Raw genomic sequence first — 25,056 nt, forward strand, 5'->3', positions numbered from 1 at the left:
AATAGATAGATCATCCAGACAGAAAATCAATAAGAAAACTCCAGCCTCAGATGCCATGTTAGAAGAGATGGACCTAACTGACATATACATAACATTCCATCCAAAAGTAACAATACACATTCTTCTCAAGTACACATGGAACATTCTCCAGGATGGATCATATGTTAGGTCACAAAATATTAAGTCTCATCAAATTTAAGAAGACTGAAATCATATCAAGCATCTTTTCTAACAACTATAGTATGAAACCAGACATCAATTGCAAAAAGAAAACTGGAGGGCTTCCCTGGTGGCGCAGTGGTTGAGAGTCTGCCTGCCAATGCAGGGGACACGGGTTCGTGCCCTGGTCTGGGAAGATCCCACATGCCACGGAGCGGCTAGGCCCGTGAGCCATGGCTGCTGAGCCTGCGCGTCCAGAGCCTGTGCTCTGCAACAGGAGAAGCCACAACAGTGAGAGGTCCGTGTACCGCAAAAAAAAAAAAAAAAAAGAAAACTGGAAAATTCAAAAATATGTGGAGATTAAACAACAAGCTAATGAAAAACCAATGGGTCAAAAGTGAAATCAAAACTACCTTGAGACAAATGAAGATAGAAATACAACATGCCAAAACTTGTGGGAGGCAGCTAAAGCAGTTCTAAGAGGGAAGTTCATAGTGACAAATGCCCACCTCGAAAAACAAGAAAAGTCTCAAATAAACAATCTAATTTTACATGTTAAGGAACCATAAAAGAAAGAAATGAAGCTCAAAGTTAGTAGAAGAAAAATTAATAAATGAAACAGAGATTAAAAAGACAATAGAAAAGATCAATGAAACCAAGGGCTAGACCTTTGAAAAGATTTTTTAATGGCTAGATTCACACACAAAAAAGGGAGGACTCATAAATGAAATCAGAAATGAAAGAGGAGACATTACAACTGACACCACAGAAATACGAAGGATCATAAGAGACTACTATATACAGACAACAACAAATTGAGCAACCTAGAAGAAATTAATAAATTCCTAGAAACATACAACCTTCCAAGACTGAATCATGAAGAAATAGAAAATCTGAACAGACTGATTACTAGTAAGGAGATTAAAACTGTAATTAAAACCTCTACAGTCCAGGACCAGACAGCTTCACTGGTGAATTGTAACAAACATTCAAAAAAGATTTAACACCAATCCTTCTCAAACTCTTCCAAAAAAGTAAAAGAGAATAGAACACTTCCTAACTCATTTCATGAGGCCAACATTACTCAGATAACAAAAGCAGACAAGGACACCACAAGGTAAAAAATTTACAGGCCAATGTAACTAAGAAACATAGATGCAAAAATCCTCAACAAAATATTAGCAAACCAAATTCAGGAATACATTAAAAGGATCATACTCCATGATCAAGTGGGATTTATTCCAGGGTGCAAGAACGATTCAACATCCACAAATCAATCAGTGTGATACACCACATTAACAAAATGAAGGATAAAAATAATATCATCTCAATTGATTCAGAAAACGCATTTGACAAAATTCAACAACAATTTATGATAAAAACCCTCAACAAACTAGGTATAGAGGGAACATACCTCAACATAACAAAGGTCATATATGACAAATCCGCAGCTAACATCATACTCAATGGTGAAAAGCTGAAAGCTGAACAAGATGAGGATGCCCTCTCTCACCATTTTTATTCAACACAGTATTGTAAGTCCTAACCAGAGCATTTAGGCAAGAAAAGAAATAAAAGTCATCCAAATTGGAAAGGAAGAAGTAAAAGGGTCACTATTTTCAGGTGACATGATAATTTATATATACAAAATCCTAAAGACTTCCCCCCAAAAAACTGTTAGAACTAACAAATGAATTTATTAAAGTTGCAAGATACAAATCAATATACAAAAACCTGCTGCGTTTCTATGCACTAACAAACTATCAGAAAGAGGAATATTTTTAATAATCCATCTATAATTGCATCAAAAAGAATAAAATACCTAGGAATAAATGTAACCAAGGAGGTGAAAGACCTATACTCTGAAAATGGTAAAACGCTGATGAAAGAAATTAAAGAAGCCACAAATAAATTGAAGGATATTCCATGCACATGGATTGGAAAAATTAATATTGTTAAAATTTCTAGGGACTTCCCTGGTGGTGCAGTGGTTAAGAATCCACTTGCCAATGCAGGGGACATGGGTTCGAGTCCTGCTTTGGGAAGTTCCCACATGCTGCAGAGCAACAAAGCCCATGTGCCACAACTACTGAGCCTGCACTCTAGAGCCCATGAGCCACAACTACTGAGCCCATGCCACAACTACTGAAACCCATGCGCCTAGAGCCTGTGTTCTGTAACAAAGAGAAGCCAATGCAATGAGAAACCTGTGCACTGCAACAAAAGAGTAGCCCCCACTCGCCACAACTAGAGAAAGCCCGCATGCCGCAATGAAGCCCCAATGTGGCCAAAAATAATAAATAAATAAATTTATTTTAAAAATATTTCTATACTACCCAAAGCAATCTACAGATTCAGTGCAATCCCTGTCAAAACTCTAAAGGCATTTTTCACAGAAATATAACAAACAGTCTAAAATGTGTATAAAACTATAAAAGATCTCAAATAGTCAAAACAGTCTTGAGAAAGAAGGACAAAGCTAAAGACATCACCTCCCTGATTTCAAACTATACTACAGAACTTTAGAAATCAAACGAATATGATACTGGCATCAGCATTAGTGAGGATTTTTTTGATTTCATACCAAAAGCAAAAACAACAAAAGCAAAAATTCAAGTGGGACGATATTACACTAAAATGCTTCTACACAGCAAAGGAAACCATTAATAAAACAACAAAGATGGGAGCAGTAATCAGAGAAGGGTAAAGGCAAAGCCTCAGGGCAGAGGTGTTCAAAGCAAAGGAGTAGGAGGAGAACAAAAGGAGAGTAGATACTTTTACAGCCGCCATTTTGAAATTTACCTGTTTCTGATTCAGTGCTGCTTTGGTCCAGTGGAAATCCTCAAAGCAGGAGCAGCCATATTTTAAAATAATAAGGGGGAGATCGGGAAAGGTGGTGGAAGAGTAAAACGCGGAGATAACCTTCCTCCCCACAGATACACCAGAAATACATCTACACATGGAACAACTCCTACAGAACACCTACTGAACGCTGGCAGAAGACCTCAGACCTCCCAAAAGGCAAGAAACTCCCCACATACCTGGGTAGGGCAAAAGAAAACAGAATAAACAGAGACAAAAGGATAGGGACGGGACCTGAACCAGTGGGAGGGAGCTGTAAGGAGGAAAGGTTTCCACACACTAGGAAGCCCCTTCGCGGGCGGAGACTGTGGGTGGCAGAGGGGGAAGCTTCGGAGCTGCGGAGGATAGTGCAGCCACAGGGGTGTGGAGGGCAAAGTGGAGAGATTCCCGCACAGAGGAATGGTGCCACACGGTACTCACCAGGCCGAGAGGCTTGTCTGCTCACCCACCGGGGTGGGCGGGGCTGGCAGCTGAGGCTAGGGTTTCGGTCAGAGAGCAGAGAGAAGACTGGGGTTGGCGGCTTGAACACAGCCTGCAGGGGTTTAGTGCACCACAGTTAGCCGGGAGGGAGGTTAGCCGGGAGGGAGACCGGGGAAAAGTCTGGACCTGCCAAAGAGGCAAGAGACTTTTTCTTCCCTCTTTGTTTCCTGGTGCGTGAGGAGAGGGGATTAATATTGCTGCTTAAAGGAGCTCCAGAGACGGGCGCGAGCCGCGGCTAAAAGCGCGGACCTCAGAGACGGGCATGAGGCGCTAAGGCTGCTGCTGCCACCACCAAGAAGCCTGTGTGTGAGCACAGGTCACTCTCCACACCTCCCTTCTGGGGAGACTGTGCAGCCCACCACTGCCAGGCTCCCGGGATCCAGGGACAGCTTCCCCGAGAGAACGCACGGCACACCTCAGGCTAGTGCAACATCACGCTGGCCTCTGCCACCGCAGGCTCGCCCCGCACTCCATACCCCTCACTCACCCCCGCCTGAGTGACCCAGAGCTCCCGAATCAGCAGCTCCTTTAACCCCATCCTGTCTGAGTGAAAAACAGACGCCCTCCAGCAACCTACACGCAGAGGTGGGGCCAAATCCAAAGCTGAGCCCCGGGAGCTGTGCGAACAAAGAAGAGAAAGGGAAATCTCGCCCAGCAGCCTCAGAAGCAGCAAATTAAAAATCCACAACCAACTTGATGTACCCTGCATTTGTGGAATACAGGAATAGAAAATGAATCATCCCATATTGAGGAGGTGGACTTTGAGAGCAACATTTATTATTTTTTCCCCTTTTACTCTTTTTGTGCTTGTGTATGTGTATGCTTCTGTGTGAGATTTTGTCTGTATAGCTTTGCTTTCACCATTTGTTCTAGGGTTCTATCCATCCTTTTTTTTTTCCTTTAAAAATATTTTTTTCTTAATAATAATTTTTTATTTTAATAACTTTACTTTATCTTTATTTTATTTTATCCTCTTTCTTACTTTTCTTCCTTCCTTCCTTCCTTCCTTCCTTCCTTCCTTCCTTCCTTTCTCTTCCTCCTTTCTTTCATTCATTCATTCTTTCTTTCTCTCTTTCTTCATATTTTTCCTCCCTTTTATTCTGAGTCATGCGGATGAAAGGCTCTTGGTGCTGCAGCCAGGAGTCAGTGCTGTGCCTCTGAGGTGGGAAAGCCAACTTCAGGACACTGGTCCCCAAGAGATCTTCCAGCTCCACGTAATATCAAATGGAAAAAATCTCCCAGAGATCTCCATCTCAAAACCAGCACCCATCTTCACCCAACGACCAGCAAGATACAGTGCTGGACACCCTATGCCAAACAACTAGCAAGACAGGAATACAATGCCACCCATTAGCAGAGAGGCTGCCTAAAATCATAATAAGTCCACAGACACCCCAAAAAACACTACCAGACGTGGACCTGCCCACAAGAAAGACAAGATCTAGCCACATTCACCAGAACACAGGCACTAGTCCCCTCCACCAGGAAGCCTACACAACTCACTGAACGAACTTTAGCCACTGGGTACAGACACCAAAAACAACGGGAACTACGAACCTGCAGCCTGCAAAAAGGAGACCCCAAACACAGTAAGATAAGCAAATTGAGAAGACAGAAAAACACAGAGCAGATGAAGGAGCAAGATAAACACCCACCAGACCTAACAAATGAAGAGGAAATAGGCAGTCTACCTGAAAAAGAATTCAGAATAATGATAGTAAAGATGATCCAAAATCTTGGAAATAGAATTGACAAAATGCAAGAAACACTTAACAAGGACTTGGAAGAACTAAAGATGAAACAAGCAATGATGAAAAACACAATAAATGAAATTAAAAATACTCTACATGGGATCAATAGCAGAATAACTGAGGCAGAAGAAGGGATAAGTGACCTGGAAGATAAAATAGTGAAAATAACTACTGCAGAGCAGAATAAAGGAAAAAGAATGAAAAGAATTGAGGACAGTCTCAGAGACCTCTGGGACAACATTAAATGCACCAACATTCGAAGTATAGGGATTCCAGAAGAAGAAGAGAAAAAGAAAGGGACTGAGAAAATATTTGAAGAGATTATAGTTGAAAACTTCCCTAATATGGGAAAGGAAAGAGTTAATCAAGTCCAGGAAGCACACAGAGTCCCATACAGGATAAATCCAAGGAGAAACACACCAAGACACATATTAATCAAACCGTCAAAACTTAAATACAAAGAACCCATATTAAAAGCAGCAAGGGAAAAACAACAAATAACACACAAGGGAATCCACATAAGGTTAACAGCTGATCTTCCAGCAGAAACTCTGCAAGCCAGAAGGGAAAGGCATGACATATTTAAAGTGATGAAGGAGAAAAACCTAAAGCCAAGATTACTCTACCCAGCAAGGATCTCATTCAGATTTGATGGAGAAATTAAAATCTTTACAGAGAAGCAAAAGCTGAGAGAGTTCAGCACCACCAAACCAGCTTTACAACAAATGCTAAAGGAACTTCTCTAGGCAAGAAACACAAAAGAAGGAAAAGACCTACAATAACAAACCCAAAACAATTAAGAAACTGGGAATAGGAACATACATATCGATAATTACCTTAAATGTAAATGGATTAAATGCTCCCACCAAAAGACACAGATTGGCTGAATGGATACAAAAACAAGACCCATATATATGCTGTCTACAAGAGACCCACTTCAGACCTAGAGACACATACAGACGGAAAGCAAGGGGATGGAAAAAGGTATTCCATGCAAATGGAAACCAAAAGAAAGCTAGAGTAGCAATTCTCATATCAGACAAAATAGACTTTAAAATAAAGACAATTAGAAGAGACAAAGAAGGACACTACATAATGATCAAGGGATCAATCCAAGAAGAAGATATAACAACTGTAAATATTTATGCACCCAACATAGGAGCACCTCAATACATAAGGCAAATACTAACAGCCATAAAGGGGGAATTTGACAGTAACACATTCATAGTAGCGGACTTATACACCCCACTTTCACCAATGGACAGATCATCCAATATGAAAATAAATAAGGAAACACAAGCTTTAAATGATACATTAAACAAGATGAACTTATTGATATTTATAGGACATTCCAGCCAAAAACAACAGAATACACATTTCTCTCAAGTGCTCATGGAACAATGTCAAGATTAGATCATAACTTGGGTCACAAATCAAGCCTTGGTAAATTTAAGAAAATTGAAATTGTATCAAGTATCTTTTCTGACCACAATGCTATGAGACTAGATATCAATTACAGAAATAGATCTGTAAAAAATACAGACACATGGAGGCTAAACAATACACTACTTAATAACGAAGTGATCACTGAAGAAATCAAAGAGGAAATCAAAAAATACATAGAAACAAATGACAATGGAGACACGACGACCCAAAACCTATGGGATGCAGCAAAAGCAGTTCTAAGAGGGAAGTTTATAGCAATACAATCCTACCTTAAGAAACAGGAAACATCTCGAATAAACAACCTAACCTTGCACCTAAAGCAATTAGAGAAAGAAGAACAGAAAAAACCCAAAGTTAGCAGAAGGAAAGAAATCATAAAGATCAGATCAGAAATAAATGAAAAAGAAATGAAGGAAACAATAGCAAAGATCAATAAAACTAAAAGCTTGTTCTTTGAGAAGATAAACAAAATTGATAAACCATTAGCCAGACTCAACAAGAAAGAAAGGGAGAAGACTCAAATCAATAGAATTAGAAATGAAAAAGGAGAAGTAACAACTGACAGTGCAGAAATACAAAAGATCATGACAGATTACTACAAGCAACTCTATTCCAATAAAATGGACAACCTGGAAGAAATGGACAAATTCTTACAAATGCACAACCTGCCAAGACTGAATCAGGAAGAAATAGAAAATATGAACAGACCAATTACAAGCACTGAAATTGAAACTGTGATTAAAAATCTTCCAACAAACAAAAGCCTAGGACCCGATGGATTTACAGGCGAATTCTATCAAACATTTAGAGAAGAGATAACACCTATCCTTCTCAAACTCTTCCAAAATATAGCAGAGGGAGGAACACTCCCAGACTCATTTGACAAGGCCACCATCACCCTGATACCAAAACCGACAAGGATGTCACAAAGAAAGCAAACTACAGGCCAATATCACTGATGAACATAGATGCAAAAATCCTCAACAAAATACTAGAAAACAGAATCCAACAGCATATTAAAAGGATCATACACTATGATCAAGTGGGGTTTATTCCAGGAATGCAAGGATTCTTCAATATATGCAAATCAATCAACATGATAGACCATATTAAAAAATTGAAGGAGAAATACTATATGGTCATCTCAATAGATGCAGAGAAAGCTTTCAACAAAATTCAACACCCATTTATGATAAAAACCCTGCAGAACGTAGGCATAGAGGGAACTTTCCTGAACATAATAAAGGCCATAGATGACAAACCCACAGCAAACATTGTCCTCAATGGTGAAAAACTGAAAGCATTTCCACTAAGATCAGGAACAAGACAAGGTTGCCCACTCTTTCCACTCTTATTCAACATAGTTTTGGAAGTTTTAGCCACAGTGATCAGAGAAAAAAGGAAATAAAAGGAATCCATATCAGAAAAGAAGAAGTAAAGCTGTCACTGTTTGCAGATGACATGGTACTATACATAGAGAATCCTAAAGATGCTACCAGAAAACTACTAGAGCTAATCAATGAATTTGGTAAAGTAGCAGGATACAAAATTAATGCACAGAAATCTCTGGCACTCCTATATACTAGTGATGAAAAATCTGAAAGTGAAATCAAGAAAACACTCCCATTTACCATTGCAACATAAAGAATAAAATATCTAGGAATAAACCTACCTAAGGAGACAAAAGACCTGTATGCAGAAAATTATAAGACACTGATGAAAGAAATTAAAGATGATATAAATAGATGGACAGATATACCATGTTCTGGGATTGGAAGAATCAACATTGTGAAAATGACTCTACTACTCAAAGCAATCTATAGATTCAATGCAATCCCTATCAAACTACCACTGGCATTTTTCACAGAACTAGAATTAAAAATTTCACAATTTGTATGGAAACACAAAAGACCCCGAATAGCCAAAGCAATCTTGAGAACGAAAAACAGAGCTGGAGGAATCAGGCTCCCTAACTTCAGACTATACTACAAAGCTACAGTAATCAAGACAGTATGGTACTGGCACAAAAACAGAAAGATAGATCAATGGAACAGGATAGGAAGCCCAGAGATAAACCCACGCACATATGGTCACCTTATCTTTAATAAAGGTGGTAGGAATATACAGTGGAGAAAGGACAGCCTCTTCAATAAATGGTGCTGGGAAAACTGGACAGGTACATGAAAAAGTATGAGATTAGATCTCTCCCTAACACCATACAAAAAAGTAAGCTCAAAATGGATTAAAGACCTAAATGTAAGGCCAGAAACTATCAAACTCTTAGAGGAAAACATAGGCAGAACACTCTATGACATAAATCACAGCAAGACTCTTTTTGACCCACCTCCTAGAGAAATGCAAATAAAAACAAAAATAAACAAATGGGACCTAATGAAACTTCAAAGCTTTTGCACAGCAAAGGAAACCATAAACAAAACCAAAAGACAGCCCTCAGAATGGGAGAAAATATTTGCAAATGAATCAACTGACAAAGGATTAATCTCCAAAATTTACAAGCAGCTCATTCAGCTCAATAATAAAAAAAAACCAACCCAATCCAAAAATGGGCAGAAGAACTAAATAGACATTTCTCCAAAGAAGATATACAGACTGCCAACAAACACATGAAAGAATGCTCAACATCATTAATCATTAGAGAAATGCAAATCAAAACTACAATGAGATACCATCTCACACCAGTCAGAATGGCCATCATCACAAAATCTAGAAAAAATAAATGCTGGAGAGGGTGTGGAGAAAAGGGAACACTCCTGCACTGCTGGTGGGAATGTGAATTGGTTCAGCCAATATGGAGAACAGTATGAAGGTTCCTTAAAAAACTACAAATAGAACTACCATATGACCCAGCAATCCCACTACTGGGCATACACCCTGAGAAAACTATAATTCAAAAAGAGTCATGTACCAAAATGTTCATTGCAACTCTATTTACAATAGCCCAGAGATGGAAACAACCTAAGTGCCCATTGTCGGATGAATGGATAAAGAAGTTGTGGCACATGTATACAATGGAATATTACTCAGCCATAAAAACAAATGAAATTGAGCTATTTGTAATGAGGTGGATAGACCTAGAGTCTGTCATACAGAGTGAAGTAAGTCAGAAAGAGAAAGACAAATACCGTATGCTAACACATATATATGGAATTAAAGGGGAAAAATGGTCATGAAGAACCTAGGGGTAAGACAGGAATAAAGACACAGATCTACTGGAGAATGGACTTGAGGATATGGGGAGGGGGAAGGGTGAGCTGTGACAGGGCGAGAGAGGCATGGACATATATACACTAACAAACGTAAGGTAGATAGCTAGTGGGAAGCAGCCACATGGCACAGGGATATCGGCTCGGTGCTTTGTGACTGCCTGGAGGGGTGGGATAGGGAGGGTGGGAGGGAGGGAGACGCAAGAGGGAAGAGATATGGGAACATATGTATATGTATAACTGATTCACTTTGTTATAAAGCAGAAACTAACACACCATTTTAAAGAAATTAGACCCCAATAAAGATGTTTAAAAAAAAAAAAAAGAAAACACTCTCATTTACCACTGCAACAAAAAGAATAAAATATCTAGGAATAAACCTACCTAAGGACACAAAAGACCTGTATGCAGAAAATTAGAAGACACTGATGAAGGAAATTAAAGATGATACAAATAGATGGACAGATATACCATGTTCTGGGATTGGAAGAATCAACATTGTGAAAATGACTCTACTACCCAAAGCAATCTACAGATTCAATGCAATCTCTATCAAACTACCACTGGCATTTTTCACAGAACAAGAACAAAAATTTCACAGTTTGTATGGAAACACAAAAGACCCCGAATAGCCAAAGCAATCTTGAGAACGAAAAACAGAGCTGGAGGAATCAGGCTCCCTGACTTCAGACTATACTACAAAGCTACAGTAGTCAAGACAGTATGGTACTGGCACAAAAACAGAAAGATAGATCAATGGAACAGGATAGAAAGCCCAGAGATAAACCCATGCACATATGGACACCTTATCTTTGATAAAGGAGGCAGGAATGTACAATGGAGAAAGGACAGCCTTTTCAATAAGTGGTGCTAGGACAACTGGACTTGTACATGTAAAAGTATGAGATTAGATCACTCCCTAACACTATACACAAAAATAAGCTCAAAATGGATTAAAGACCTTAATGTAAGGCCAGAAACTATCAAACTCTTAGAGGAAAACATAGGCAGAACACTCTCGGACCTAAATCACAGCAAGATTCTTTTTGACACACCTCCTAGAGAAATGGAAATAACAACAAAAATAAACAAATGGGACCTAATGAAACTTCAAAGCTTTTGCACAGCAAAGGAAACCATAAACAAGACCAAAATACAACCATCAGAATGGGAGAAAATATTTTCAAATGAAGCAACTGACAAAGGATTAATCTCCAAAATTTACAAGCAGCTCATGCAGCTCAATAACAAAAAAAACCAACAACCCAATCCAAAAATGGGCAGAAGACCTAAATAGACATTTCTCCAAAGAAGATATACAGACTGCCAACAAACACATGAAAGAATGCTCAACATCATTAATCATTAGAGAATGCAAATCAAAACTACAATGAGATATCATCTCACACTAGTCAGAATGGCCATCATCAAAAAATCTAGAAACAATAAATGCTGGAGAGAGTGTGGAGAAAAGGGAACACTCTTGCACTGCTGGTGGGAATGTGAATTGGTACAGCCACTATGGAGAACACTACGGAGGTTCCTTAAAAACTACAAATACAACTACCATATGACCCAGCAATCCCACTACTGGGCATATACCCTGAGAAAACTATAATTCAAAACGAGTCATGTACCAAAATGTTCATTGCAGCTCTATTTACAATAGCCAGGACATGGAAAGAACTTAAGTGTCCATCATCGGATGAATGGGTAAAGAAGTTGTGGTACATATAAACAATGGAATAGTACTCAGCCATAAAAAGAAACGAAATTGAGCTATTTGTAATGAGGTGGATGGACCTCGAGTCTGTCATACAGAGTGAAGTAAGTCAGAAAGAGAAAGAAAAATACCATATGCTAACACATATATATGGAAGTTAAGAAAAAAGAATGTCATGAAGAAGCTAGGGATAAGACAGGAATAAAGACACAGACCTACTAGAGAATGGACTTGAGGATATGGGGAAGGGGAAGGATAAGCTGTGACAAAGTAAGAGAGTGGCATGGACAGATATACACTACCAAATGTAAAATAGATAGCTAGTGGGAGGCAGCGGCATAGCACAGGGAGATCAGCTCAGTGCTTTGTGACCACCTAGAGGGGTGGGATAGGGAGGATGGGAGTGAGGGAGATGCAAGAGGGAAGAGATATGGGAACATAAGTATATGTATAACTGATTCACTTTGTTATAAAGCAGAAACTAACACACCATTGTAAAGAAATTATACTCCAATAAAGATGTAAAAAAAAAATAGATGTAAAAAAGACAACCAAATGAATGGAAGAAAATATATACAAATCATATATCTGGTATGTTAATATACAAAATATATAAAGAACTCACACAACTCAAAAGCAAACAAAAAAATGATTAAAACATGGGCAGAGAATAGACATTTTCTAATACATACAGAAGACCAAAAGTTACATGAAAAAATACTCAGCATCACTAATCATCATGGAAATGCAAATCAAAACCTCACAATTTAGAATGACTATTATCATAAAGACAAGAAATAACAAGTATTGGTGAGGATGTAGAGAAATGGGAAACTTTGTGCACTGTTGGTGGGAATGTGAATTGATGCAGTCAGTATGGAAAGAAGTATGACATTTCCTCAAAAATATAAAATAGAACTACCATATGATTCAGAAATTCCATTTCTGTGTACAGTATTTATCTGAAGAAAATGACAACATTAACTCAAAGAGATATATGCACTCCCATTGTCGCTGCAGCACTATTTACAACAGCCAAGATTTGGAAAAAAACTAAGTGTTCACTGATGGATGAATGAATAAAGAAAATGTCACATACACACACACACACACACACACACACACACACAATGCAATATTACTCAGCCATAAAAAGAAATGAAATTGAGTTATTTGTAGTGAGATGGATGGACGTAGAGACTGTTTGTGTCATCTTTGATTTCTTTCATCAGCATCTTATAGTTTCTGAAGTACAGATCTTTTGCCTCCTTAGGTAGGTTTATACCCAGGTACTTTATTCTTTTTGATGTTATGGTAAAAGAGATTGTTTCCTTAATTTCTCTGTCTGATCTTTCATTGTTTGTGTATAGAAATGCAACAGATCCAAAAATATGAACAGATTAATCACAAGTACTGAAATTGAAACTGTGATTTTAAAACTCCCAACAAACAAAAGTCCAGGACAAGATGGCATCACAGGTTAATTCTATCAAACATTTAGAGAAGAGTTAACACATATGCAAGGATTTTTCAATACCCAGAAATCAATCAGTGTGATATATCATATTAAAAAACTGAAGAATAAAACCATGTGACCATCTAGCAGAAAAAGATTTTGACAAAATTCAACACCCAGTTATGATAAAAACTCCAGAAAGCGGGCAAAGAGGGAACATACCTTGTTGGGAGCCAAGAAGTTTTCGCCATTAGAAGATGGCCGACACCCTGCTTCTCTTCCTGATTTATGAGATAGAAGTTCGCGCCTAAAATGAAAGCCCGCGCACGCAGCACCAATGATGATTAGCCAAGTACTTCCCTCATTCTGAATCCCGCCCCCCTTTCTCTGCAGTGTATAAATACAGCTACCGCAGCAATAAAAGTTTGAGGCTTGATCAGGATTCTGTCTTGCCTCCATTCTTTCGCGTCTCCTGCCCTTCCCCCCTTTTTTTCAACCCCCACAGGTTCCTCCTCAGACTCACAAGGATTTGTCCTGCTGGTCGGGACTCCCGGGGACGCCCGGGGCCGTACACAATTGGCGCCCAACGTGGGGCTCGAGGAACGGATCCTGACGGAGGTAGCACGCTTACGAACGCCTGGCCAGGCACCCACTGAGCCGCCGCGAGACTTACTCGAAAGTGCAGCTTGATTAGGTCCCCGGAGGACTGGCCGCCCTTCGGCAGTCGTGACCTGAGGATAAGGTAAGCGGAGCTATAAATATGGGACAGGAATTGAGTTCCCATGAACTCTTTCTTCAGGGGATCGAGGATTCCCTCAAGATGCGGAAGATTAAGGCTAGAAAAAAAGATTTGCGTGAATTTTTTATGTTCTTGTCTGATGTTTGCCCATGGTTCCCACAGGAAGGGACAATAGATAAAAAATGCTGGAATCGTGTAGGAAATTGTTTAAATGATTATTATCAAACCTTTGGGCCTTCTAAAGTGCCTGTGACTGCATTTTCGTATTGGAATTTAATTAGGGAGATTCTCATGGGTCATTTTTTTGACCCCGATGTCCAAAAGGTTGTAGAGACCGGGGAAACAATTCTTAAAGCAGCATCTCGTCTCCATTCAGCTTGTCCATCCGTTACCATTGATATGGGTTCAAATGAAGAGTTCCCAAAAATTCCAGAAGCTGGTCATCATTATCCCACAGATGATAAAGTTATCCCAAAGATTTATCCTTCCCTTACTGCTATTAAGGGTGATCCCAATGATGACCAGCTTTCCCCCCAAGATCAGGAAACTCTCGATGAGCAGGCTGCTCGTTATCATCGCAATGATGATCCCTGGGGATTCCCCCTTTTGAGGCCTCCACCATCTTATAATACTCCTCATCAGATGCCTGCCTTTAGCGCCCCTGCTCCCATTGCCCCCCTGATTGATCCCCTTCGACAGGCTAAGATGGCCTTAACCCAGGAAATTTCCTCTTTGAGAGATGTTTTACAACAAAAACGGGAACGCTTGGATCTCCTAAAGGAGCTTAAGGCCCTTGAGGTGGAGCTTACTTCTTTTAATGTCTCGAACGGTCCCAATAAACCCCCGCTTCGACAAAAACCAGGATCCATTAAGTTAGCCTTCCCTGTTACTCGCAGTCAAAATTTACCCACTCAAGGTGAAATTCAAGCTGAAGATAGTGAGGAAGGGGAAGAGGAAGAGGGAGAAGAATCTCCTGAACCTGATGAGGGACCAGATATTCATAATTCTTCTGGGGGCGGCCCTTTTGAACATAAATATCGCCGCCTCAATTTAAAACATATAAAAGATTTAAAATCTGCTGTCAATAATTATGGGCCCACAGCCCCTTATACATTGGCAATCTTGGAGGGATTAAGCGATCGCTGGCTGACCCCAAATGATTGGCTTACCCTGGCTCGGGCCACCCTTTCTGGGGGAGATTTTGTTTTATGGCGCACTGAATTTGCGGAAAATTGTAGAGAAACTGCCTAAAGAAATGCTGAAAACAGAACTTCCCGATCATGGACCCGAGATAAATTACTTGGCCGTCCCCCCTATGAATCCAATGAGTCTCAGGCTGCTTTCCCCCCTGGTTTGTTGGCTCAAATACAAAATGCTGGCCTTAAGGCCTGGCGCCGTCTTCCGCCTAAGGGTTCGCCCACAACTTCCTTGGCAAAAATTCGCCAGGGACCAGAAGAGCCTTATTGTGAGTTTATTAGCCGCCTCACGGACGCCGCCGAGCGTGTAGTGGGTGATAGTGAAACTGATAATGCCTTTGTTAAACATTTAGCTTATGAAAATGCCAATCCAGCCCGCCAAGCTGCCCTTCGGGCTCATCGTGGTGGTAGCCTGGCTGATTACATTAAGTTGTGCTCCGGAATTGGTCCCTCCCATTCTGTTGGTCTTGCGATTGGAGCTGCTCTAAAAGATTTTATTAAAGATACATCCGTCCTAGATAAACAACAAAAAACTTGCTATAATTGCAAACAACCTGGACATTTTGCCCGGGATTGTTCATTACATAGACAAGGACAGTCATTAAAGGCTAACCCACAACAACCCCGATATCAATCCCGGGCTCCTCCCACCACCGTTTGCCCTCGTTGTAAAAGAGGCAAACATTGGTCTTCAGAATGTTTTTCAAAAACGGATATAAATGGCCAATTGCTCCCCAAAAAACAGGGAAACTTTTCACGGGGCCAGCCCCTGGCCCCTTCCTTGGAACCAAACCAAGGGGCAATTCGGTTTGTTCCTCAAAAATCTGGACAAGTTCCCTGCACCCAGATGTTGGCTCCCTCTGTCGAGCCACACCCGGAAGCGCAGGATTGGACCTCTGTGCCTCCACCGACTCAATATTAGTCCCAGAACAAGGAGTACAACCAATTCCCACAGAAGTTTATGGCCCCCTGCCCCCAAATACTTTTGGTTTAATTTTAGGAAGAGGTAGTTCCGCTTTGGCTGGCCTCCAAATTATACCTGGTGTTATTGATAATGATTATTCAGGTCAAATTACCCTTTTGGCATCTGCTTTACAAGGCCCTATATCAATCCCTAAAGGTCAAAGGATAGCACAGTTAGTATTGTTGCCCCTAAATTCTTTAAATAAGAGCCATACTAATTGTCCTAGAGCAGATGCTGCTTTTGGCTCCTCAGATGTTTATTGGGTCCAACAAATTACTCCTGAAAGGCCACTCCTAACCCTGTGGTTAGATGGAAAGAAATTTGAGGGTTTAGTCGATACAGGAGCCGATGCAACAGTTATTTCGGAAAAATATTGGCCCTCCTCTTGGCCTTGTACAGTGTCTATAACTCATTTACAAGGCATAGGACATTCTACCAATCCTAAACGGAGCTCTAAAGTTCTTACATGGATAGATACTGAAGGTAATACTGGACAGGTACAACCTTATATTTTGCCACATATCCCGTTGAATCTTTGGGGACGTGACATCCTGTCACAATTAAAGTTAATCATGGCCAGCCCCAATGAGGTGGTGACCCAACAAATGCTAAACCAAGGGTTTCTACCAGGCTTAGGCTTAGGAAAAAATAATCAGGGTATTACACGACCTATTTCCCTGGCATCTAACATAAATCGCCAGGGCCTAGGCAGTTCGCCTTTTTCTTAGCGGCCATTGACCTTCCTGTGCCCCATGCGGACAAAATACGATGGAAAACTAATGATCCCGTTTGGGTGGACCAATGGCCTCTAACAGAAGAAAAACTTACAGCTGCCACAAAGTTAGTGCAGGAACAATTGGCCGCTGGACATTTAGAAGCCACTACTTCGCCATGGAATACCCCTATATTTGTGATAAAAAAGAGATCTGGCTCATGGCGACTTCTCCAAGATCTTAGGGAAATTAATAAAACAATGTTTACTATGGGAGCTTTACAGCCTGGCTTGCCTTCTCCTATTGCCATTCCAGCTGGCTATTTTAAAATCATTATTGATCTTAAAGATTGCTTTTTTACTATCCCTCTCCATCCTCAGGATAGAGAGCGTTTTGCATTTAGTCTCCCAGTAATTAATTTTAAAGGCCCAATGCCACGTTTTCAATGGAAGGTCCTCCCGCAGGGTATGGCCAATAGCCCCACCTTATGTCAAAAATTTGTTGCACAAGCTGTAGACCCTCTTAGGGCTCGTTGGCCTGGTATCTATATCATTCATTATATGGATGATATTCTTTTGGCTGGAAAATCAACTGATGAACTCCTTAAGTGTTATCAAGATTTAAAAGATAATCTTGCTTCCTCTGGCCTTCAAATTGCTTCAAATAAGGTACAATTAAAAGATCCATACTATTATCTTGGTTTCGAATTAAACAAAAAAATAATTACCACTCAAAAGATACACATACAAGTATCACATTTGCAAACCCTCAATGATTTTCAAAAATTTTTGGGAGATATTAATTGGCTACGACCATATCTTAAACTTACTACGGGAGAGTTAAAACCCTTATTCGAAATTTTACAAGGGCCATCAGATCCCTTGTCACCCCGTAGGCTGACTAAGGAGGCTAAAAATTCTCTTCAATTAGTAGAAAAGGCCATTAGATGTCAACAGATTACCTTTTTAGATTATGGTCGTCCCTTTAGTTTGATTATTTGTGCCACTGCACATACACCCACTGGAGTCCTATGGCAAGATCATCCCCTCTTGTGGATACATTTGTCCGTATCTCCTAATAAAGTGCTTAAGACCTACCCTTCCTTAGTAGCACAGGTTCTTACTTTGGGCAGAGAAAAAAGCCGTCAATTTTTTGGCAGAGATCCTGATCATTTGATTCTCCCCTATACCAAAGAAGAGCTTAGTTGGTTATTACAAACTGATGATAAGTGGCTTGTTTCCTTATCCTCCTTTCAGGGTAATATTGATAATCATTATCCACCTGATAAGCTCCTTCAGTTTGCTAGAAAACATCTGTTTATATTTCCCAAAATCACTTCTGCTGTTCCTCTGGGAGATGCTGCCCTAGTATTCACTGATGGATCATCATCCGGTGTTGCTGTATTTGTTATAAATAATCAGCCCTATAGGGTACAGTCCCCCTTTTTATCAGCACAACTTGTTGAGCTTTTTGCCATTCTTCAGGTTTTTGAGATGTTACAGAATATCCCCTTTAATTTATATACGGACAGCTCATATATAGCTTTGTCCGTCCCCCTTTTAGAAACTGTTCCATATATTAAACCCTCTTCCAATGCTGTTCCCCTTTTTCAACAACTTCAAAGTCTTATACTTCGAAGACAAGCGCCTTTTTTTATTGATCATCTTAGGGCTCATACAGATCTTCCTGGACCCCTCTCTCAGGGCAATGATTTAGCTGATAAAAATGCCCGCCTGATGTGCACCGTAACCTCTGATTCTGTTTCTCAAGCTACTCAATTTCATCAGCTACATCATGTTAATGCACATACTCTTCGCTTAATGTTTAAGCTTACTCGAGAACAATCAAGACAAATTGTAAAAAATTGTCCAGGGTGCGTTACATTTTTACCTCTTCCACATCTTGGGGTAAACCCAAGAGGTCTATTACCTAATGAAATCTGGCAGATGGATGTTACCCATCTTGCTGAATTTGGAAAATTAAAATTTATTCATGTGTCCATTGATACCTTTAGCGGCTTTATATATGCCTCCCTTCAGGGAGGAGAAGCCACAAAAACCATTATTTCACATGTGCTCCAATGTTTTACAGTTTTAGGCAAGCCTCAAATAATTAAAACAGATAATGGGCCTGGGTATACCTCCCAGGCTTTCCAAGATTTTTGCACCCGGCTTCAAATAAAACATCTTACGGGAATTCCATATAACCCCCAGGGTCAAGGCATAGTAGAAAGAGCCCATCAAACCCTTAAAAATACCATTTCCAAGCTTAAAAATAATGATTTAACTGCTACAAAAAATTCCCCAAAAAATATTCTTAGTCATGCCCTGTTTGTAATTAATTTTTTACAATTAGATAATAATGGTAGATCTGCCGCCGATTGCCTTTGGCATCAAGAAACTAAAAATCAATATGCACAAGTTATGTGGAAAGACCCTTTGACCTTTAAATGGCATGGACCCGATCCACTCCTCATCTGGGGGAGGGGATCCGCATGTGTATATAATACCAAAGAAGGTGGAGCACGCTGGTTGCCTGAGCGCCTTATTAAACCTATAAGTTCTATAAAGTAATAAATTTTATCCAGGGCCCTTTTCCCTGAGATTGTATTTCTTTTTCTTTTTCAGAAAAAGATGGAGACCCTCCTAATATTGAAAGAGCGGCAGAGACGACATGAGTTATCCGTTGTGACCCTGATCCTGTCATCTTTGCTGGTTGTTGGACAGGCTGAAAGCACTCCCCACTTGCCTCAAAATTTAACCTGATACATTACCATCGCCTCGCCATTACAGAAGCAGAACCAAAGGATGATTCTGGCTGCCCCTCCACTGGAGCGGCATGAAACAGAGACATGCCTACCCCCCTCTTTGATGGAGGGTATGGGTACCGAGTTGAGTGTGGCAGCAAAGCATGCACAAGGGAAAACGTGTATATATGTATATACAAGGTAATCTCTGTTATTCCCTGTGAGTATACCTGAATTATGATAGAGGTTGGTATCTAAACATTGTTTTTGGCTTTTAGTAGCTAAGATTATCTTTGGCTCTGCCTCTCCTCCCCAAAAGATACCAAGAGCCGATGAGTGTGGACACACATACCTTGTCCACGGGAGGATTCAGGTCACTACTCCCTCACTCGGTTAATGCCCACCTCCTTAAAAGAAATAAAAAGGGAGGAAATGTTGGGAGCCAAGAAGTTTTCGCCATTAGAAGATGGCCGACACCCTGCTTCTCTTCCTGATTTATGAGATAGAAGTTCGCGCCTAAAATGAAAGCCCGCGCACGCAGCACCAATGATGATTAGCCAAGTACTTCCCTCATTCTGAATCCCGCCCCCCTTTCTCTGCAGTGTATAAATACAGCTACCGCAGCAATAAAAGTTTGAGGCTTGATCAGGATTCTGTCTTGCCTCCATTCTTTCGCGTCTCCTGCCCTTCCCCCCTTTTTTTCAACCCCCACAGGTTCCTCCTCAGACTCACAAGGATTTGTCCTGCTGGTCGGGACTCCCGGGGACGCCCGGGGCCGTACACAATACCTCAACATAATAAAGGCCATATATGACAAACCCACAGCTAACGTCATTCTCAATGGTGAAAAGCTGAAAGCATTTCCTCTAAGATCAGGAACAAGACAAGGATGTCCACTCCCACCACTTTTATTCAACATAGTTTGGGAAGTCCTAGCTATGGCAATTGGAGAAGAAAAAGAAATAAAAGGAATCCAAATTGGAAAAGAAGAAATAAAACAGTTACTCTTTTCAGATGACATGATACTATATATAGAAAATCCTAAAGATGCTAACAGAAAACTACTAGAGCTCAACAATGAATTCAGTAAAGTTGCAGGATACAAAATTAATTCCCAGAAATCTGTTGCATTTCTATACACTAGTCTGTCTTGATATAATTGTAATCACAATACATATGACATTGTGATTTCCTCATTTAGCCATGTTGTTATATCATCCACCACTAAAAAACTAAGAAAAGGCAAAGTATGTAACTCCTCATTTCTCCTCTTTAACATCCTATGCTCAACTTTTCTCCATAGGCAAACAGAGAGTAAAATGGCCTTGGAGTTGATGTCATATAAGATGAAGATATGAAGGAAGGCCTGGGTGACCCACCAAACATCTAATGCTATCTAATAAAACATTCTGAAATTACAGAAATGTTCTATGTCTGTAATGATCAATGTGGTAGCCATTAGCCATGTTGGCTCTAACACTTGAAATGTGGCTAAGGCAAATGGGGAAATGAACTTTTAATTTTATTTACTTTTAATTAATTTAAATTTAAATAACTACACATGGCTAAGTGGCTACTGTATTGTACAGCACAGATGCTTAGGCTGAGCAGAGAGCTGGCTGGATTTCAGTAATAAATCCTAACATGGACAGGTTCCCATTCAGCCAAGGCCCTTGAGGCCCAGGATTCATTCCTAACCAATCATACTGGTCCTTTGTCAATTTTTTGGATGCCCAGAATTTATTCTCCTTCCCCACAGCATCCCAATTTCCTTTGGTGAACTACTCCTTCGAACTACTCCTGTCTCTATGAGGCAGTAAACCCAGGATCTTGTCTCCCACTAGAGAGAGTAAAAGGGCACACCTAGGGAATGGGCATGTGGTCTAATCCCACCTAATCAGATGGTTCCTCCTAGGACTTGGAATGTTTAAAATCCAGAATAATGTAGGTTGTCCATTGCAGTGGCAGCAGCTCATCAGATGTTGCTGGCCACATGGCAAGGACCATGATTTCCACCTCTTGGACATCTCAAACACTCCCAGTCCTACTCATTACCAAACCTGGTTCTTCAACCCCCATCATACTTCCCATAAATTCCTTTTTGTATAAATTAGTCAGACACTGTTGTTTGCAAAGCAGGAGTCCTACCAGGTCATAAAGACAACCTAGCAGTGGGTCTGAGAGTCTTCCCTGTGTATCCTAAACCCAGGATGTGTTCCAACTACTCCCTCATTTCCATTCTTCCCTTGGTATTGCCCATTCACCCAGAAAATAATATCACGGCTATTTATCTTTGCAGCCTGAGTATATCAAAGGCAAACAGTGCCACAGAATTTGCTCCATTTCTGTGAAGCAGGGCTGTCAACTTCTAAACTTAGCATGCCTAATGTCTGTCTAGGGGCCTGCGGTTCATGGATGAATGTCTTGATACAGAACCACAAGGAAACCCACCTTGACCTCCAAAAGCTTCTCATCTGGACCCCACCCCCAGAACTGGCCCATAAACCTCTTATCTAAGTAAAAAAACTCTATATTGGGGGCTGGGGTGTTTTTATGTACACTCAAACGCTGAAAGAATCAGCCAGGACCAAACTTCTAGCCTCAGAGCATCCCTTCAAAGACTTGAGTGATAACAGAGGCAGAGCATTCCCACTGCTCCACTTAATTCATTTCATTTGTGTGACATACGCAGCAATGCGACCAGCTTTGCTTTTGATATTCTGACACTTTGAAAACAAGTGCTGATTACCAGCAGTGCAACCATGAAATGGCACTATGGGGAACACTTTTTAACATATTTACCTAATTAGCCCATTATAAAGTGTAATGTAACTTCTTGCCTTATCCTGTCATTAGTTTTATGAGAATCTTTAAGAAATGACAGAGTCAGAAGGGAAAAGGAAGAGGCATATCGTGCCCAACTCCATATGCTTCCCAAATAGCCCACAGCGTCCTTGAATTTAACAAGGTGCATGAGAGGTGTCCCAGAGCTCAGCACAAGGGCTTGGCTGCTTTAACAGAACTGTGGGGAGAGGCTCCCCAAGCAATTTACATGCTCACAAAGATGATGTATAAACTCTAATCACTGCATATTCCCTTCCAAAATAGCTTTGGAGAAATAAACACTGATGTAACAGTAGGGAAAATTACGTTTCAATCTCAGATGTGTGTTTGAATAGCAAAATGACCCACTTCACTTAACAATATAACCACTTGAGCTTCAGATGAAGCTTCAGTTGTACAATGGGAATAACAGCACTCATCAAGTCTACTCATGGGCCTACAGCATCCTGACAAGTCCATGAGATAATGGATGTTAAAGTGTTTATTATAGTCATCACTAATATGTATTGAGTGTTTACTACATGCAAGACATGCTGGGGATGATTTCTCAATTGCATAATTAAAATGATCAAAACCTTTCATTCATTCTGTTTCAAATTTTAGAGACAACTTCCTAATCTTCAGAGAGGTCTTCCCTGATTCTCCCAAAATGGACATCTGCTACTTTCTCATAACATCTGTTCTTTCTCTTCCCAGCCCTTAAAACACAAAAAGTCATAAATTTTTAAAAAATTTTGACTTGTTTAATTCCTGTCTCCCCCATAAGACTATAAATCCCTTGAAGGCAGAGATCATGCCTGTTTTGCTTACCCAAGTCCTTAACATAAAGACTGCCACATAGATAGTACTCAGTAAATAATGGAATGCCAACTGCCTGTCTTTTGGGTGAGACTACTTTCAGGGGGCCCGTCCCACAGCAGATGGACCATCTATGTTTCAGAAGAGAACTGCAAAGCTGGAGAATGCCTAAACTACTGCCTTTCATTCCAGATGACAGAGCCATGAAAAGAATTCACTCGATTAACTGAAGACTACACTAGTGGGAGAATAAAATTCTTGCTTTTGGATTATGTTAATTACTACTAACACATCTCATTATTATATATCACAATATATAATGTCAGTCACCCTAGAATTAACATGAGGTATGGACAGCCTAGGATTGTCCTTTCTTCATTCACTCCACATAGATTAATCAGGTTCCTAGTATGTGGCAGGCACTGTGTTGGTCCTTGAATAATATTTATAGGAAGAATGACTAAAACTTATTCTTAGAGTTTTGGACAATAATCAGAGCACCAACATTACATATCTCATACAATTCACTCCCCACCCCATTCTCACTTTCATGTACCTGAGATGAGACGTAATAAGTTTAACATCATTCTGCAGCAGGCTTACAGCCAAGACGAAGGAAAGTCTGCTCTGGCACAGGAGCTAGCAGGCTTGGGTTTGGTCCTGCCCCCAACACCGGCTCTCTGAGCGAGTTACCTGCTCAAGTCAGTTCTCCTCTCTTGGCCTCAAATTCCTCAGCCAACAATGTAGAACTGGGACTAGATTTCTCTAAGGCTCTTCCAGCTTTAGCATCTATAGCCCTCCTTCTGTCCCCTACACTCAGCATTGCCAGTTTTCTTCAAGGCACCGGCCATACAGGAAAGCCTGATTTCCCACAAACAGTCAAGATGAGGTACAGCATCAGCACCCCCCACCAGGCTGTTAACAACTGGTTACCCAAGGGGAGAAGGATGATTAGTATAATAATTATTATTATAATAGAAAGATAAAAGATTTTGCCAAGCTGAAAAATTCACATGGTATAATGTTAAATAAGAGTATAGAATATAAAATTATATCAATTCCATTACTACAAAACAGTAAAAATTATGAATAGGTGTATCAGCAAGGTGCGCCATAGTTAAAAGCAGTCAGGCTGATTTAAACAGAAAAACAATTTAATAAGAATATTGGGAAATTCACAGAAATGCTTGGGGGTTTGGAGAACTAAAACTGGAGGCAGCCTAAATGCTGCCCAAATCACACCACAGCATGGCTCTCCCTGCCCACTGACTCTGACTCCAGACACTGGACATCGTCACCATCACTGCTGCTATCACTGCCCCTGAGAACCCATCTTGCTAAAACTGCCAAAGCTTCCACAGAGAGGCTGCCCCCAGATCCACCTGGTGTGTGGGTGGGAGCATCTGACCAACAGAGCCCAAGACCCCCGGCTGTGCCCCTTCTGTAAGGCAGAAGCTGGTGTGTTCAGTTTCCACAGTGGCGTGCAGGCCCTGTTTCATAAGGTGGAGGGAGCCCAGACAGTAGGAGGGAGCTCCGATGGCAGATGAGAATAACCAGTATGAACTGCACAGACATATGGAGAAGGACTAGTGGGCACGGGCTCAAATGGCTGCTTTCCTTGATTAGTTGATGGAAGTAGGGGGAAATTTTGTTTTATATTCCTGTTGTCATTTTAATATTGTTTTTGCAAAACCACTTTAAAATGGCTTTGAATTAGAGAAAAATTCAGAAGAAAATAACTAAAAAAATGAACTATGCCCCTGAAGCTCAGCGCCTGGCCCATGGTGGGTGCCCTCAGAAATGCAGGCTGATTGTCTAGTGCAGGCATCATACTCAGAGGGCCAGAGAAGCTCAGAAACTTCGCCTGTTCAAAATCTTGTTAGAGCCTGGTAACAGAGTTGTGGAAACTGCAACAGAGAGTCAGAAAGGACAGGGGAGTGGGAAAACATGGCAAA

Source organism: Pseudorca crassidens, chromosome 20, assembly GCF_039906515.1.
Source record: "Pseudorca crassidens isolate mPseCra1 chromosome 20, mPseCra1.hap1, whole genome shotgun sequence".
Taxonomy (NCBI): domain Eukaryota; kingdom Metazoa; phylum Chordata; class Mammalia; order Artiodactyla; family Delphinidae; genus Pseudorca; species Pseudorca crassidens.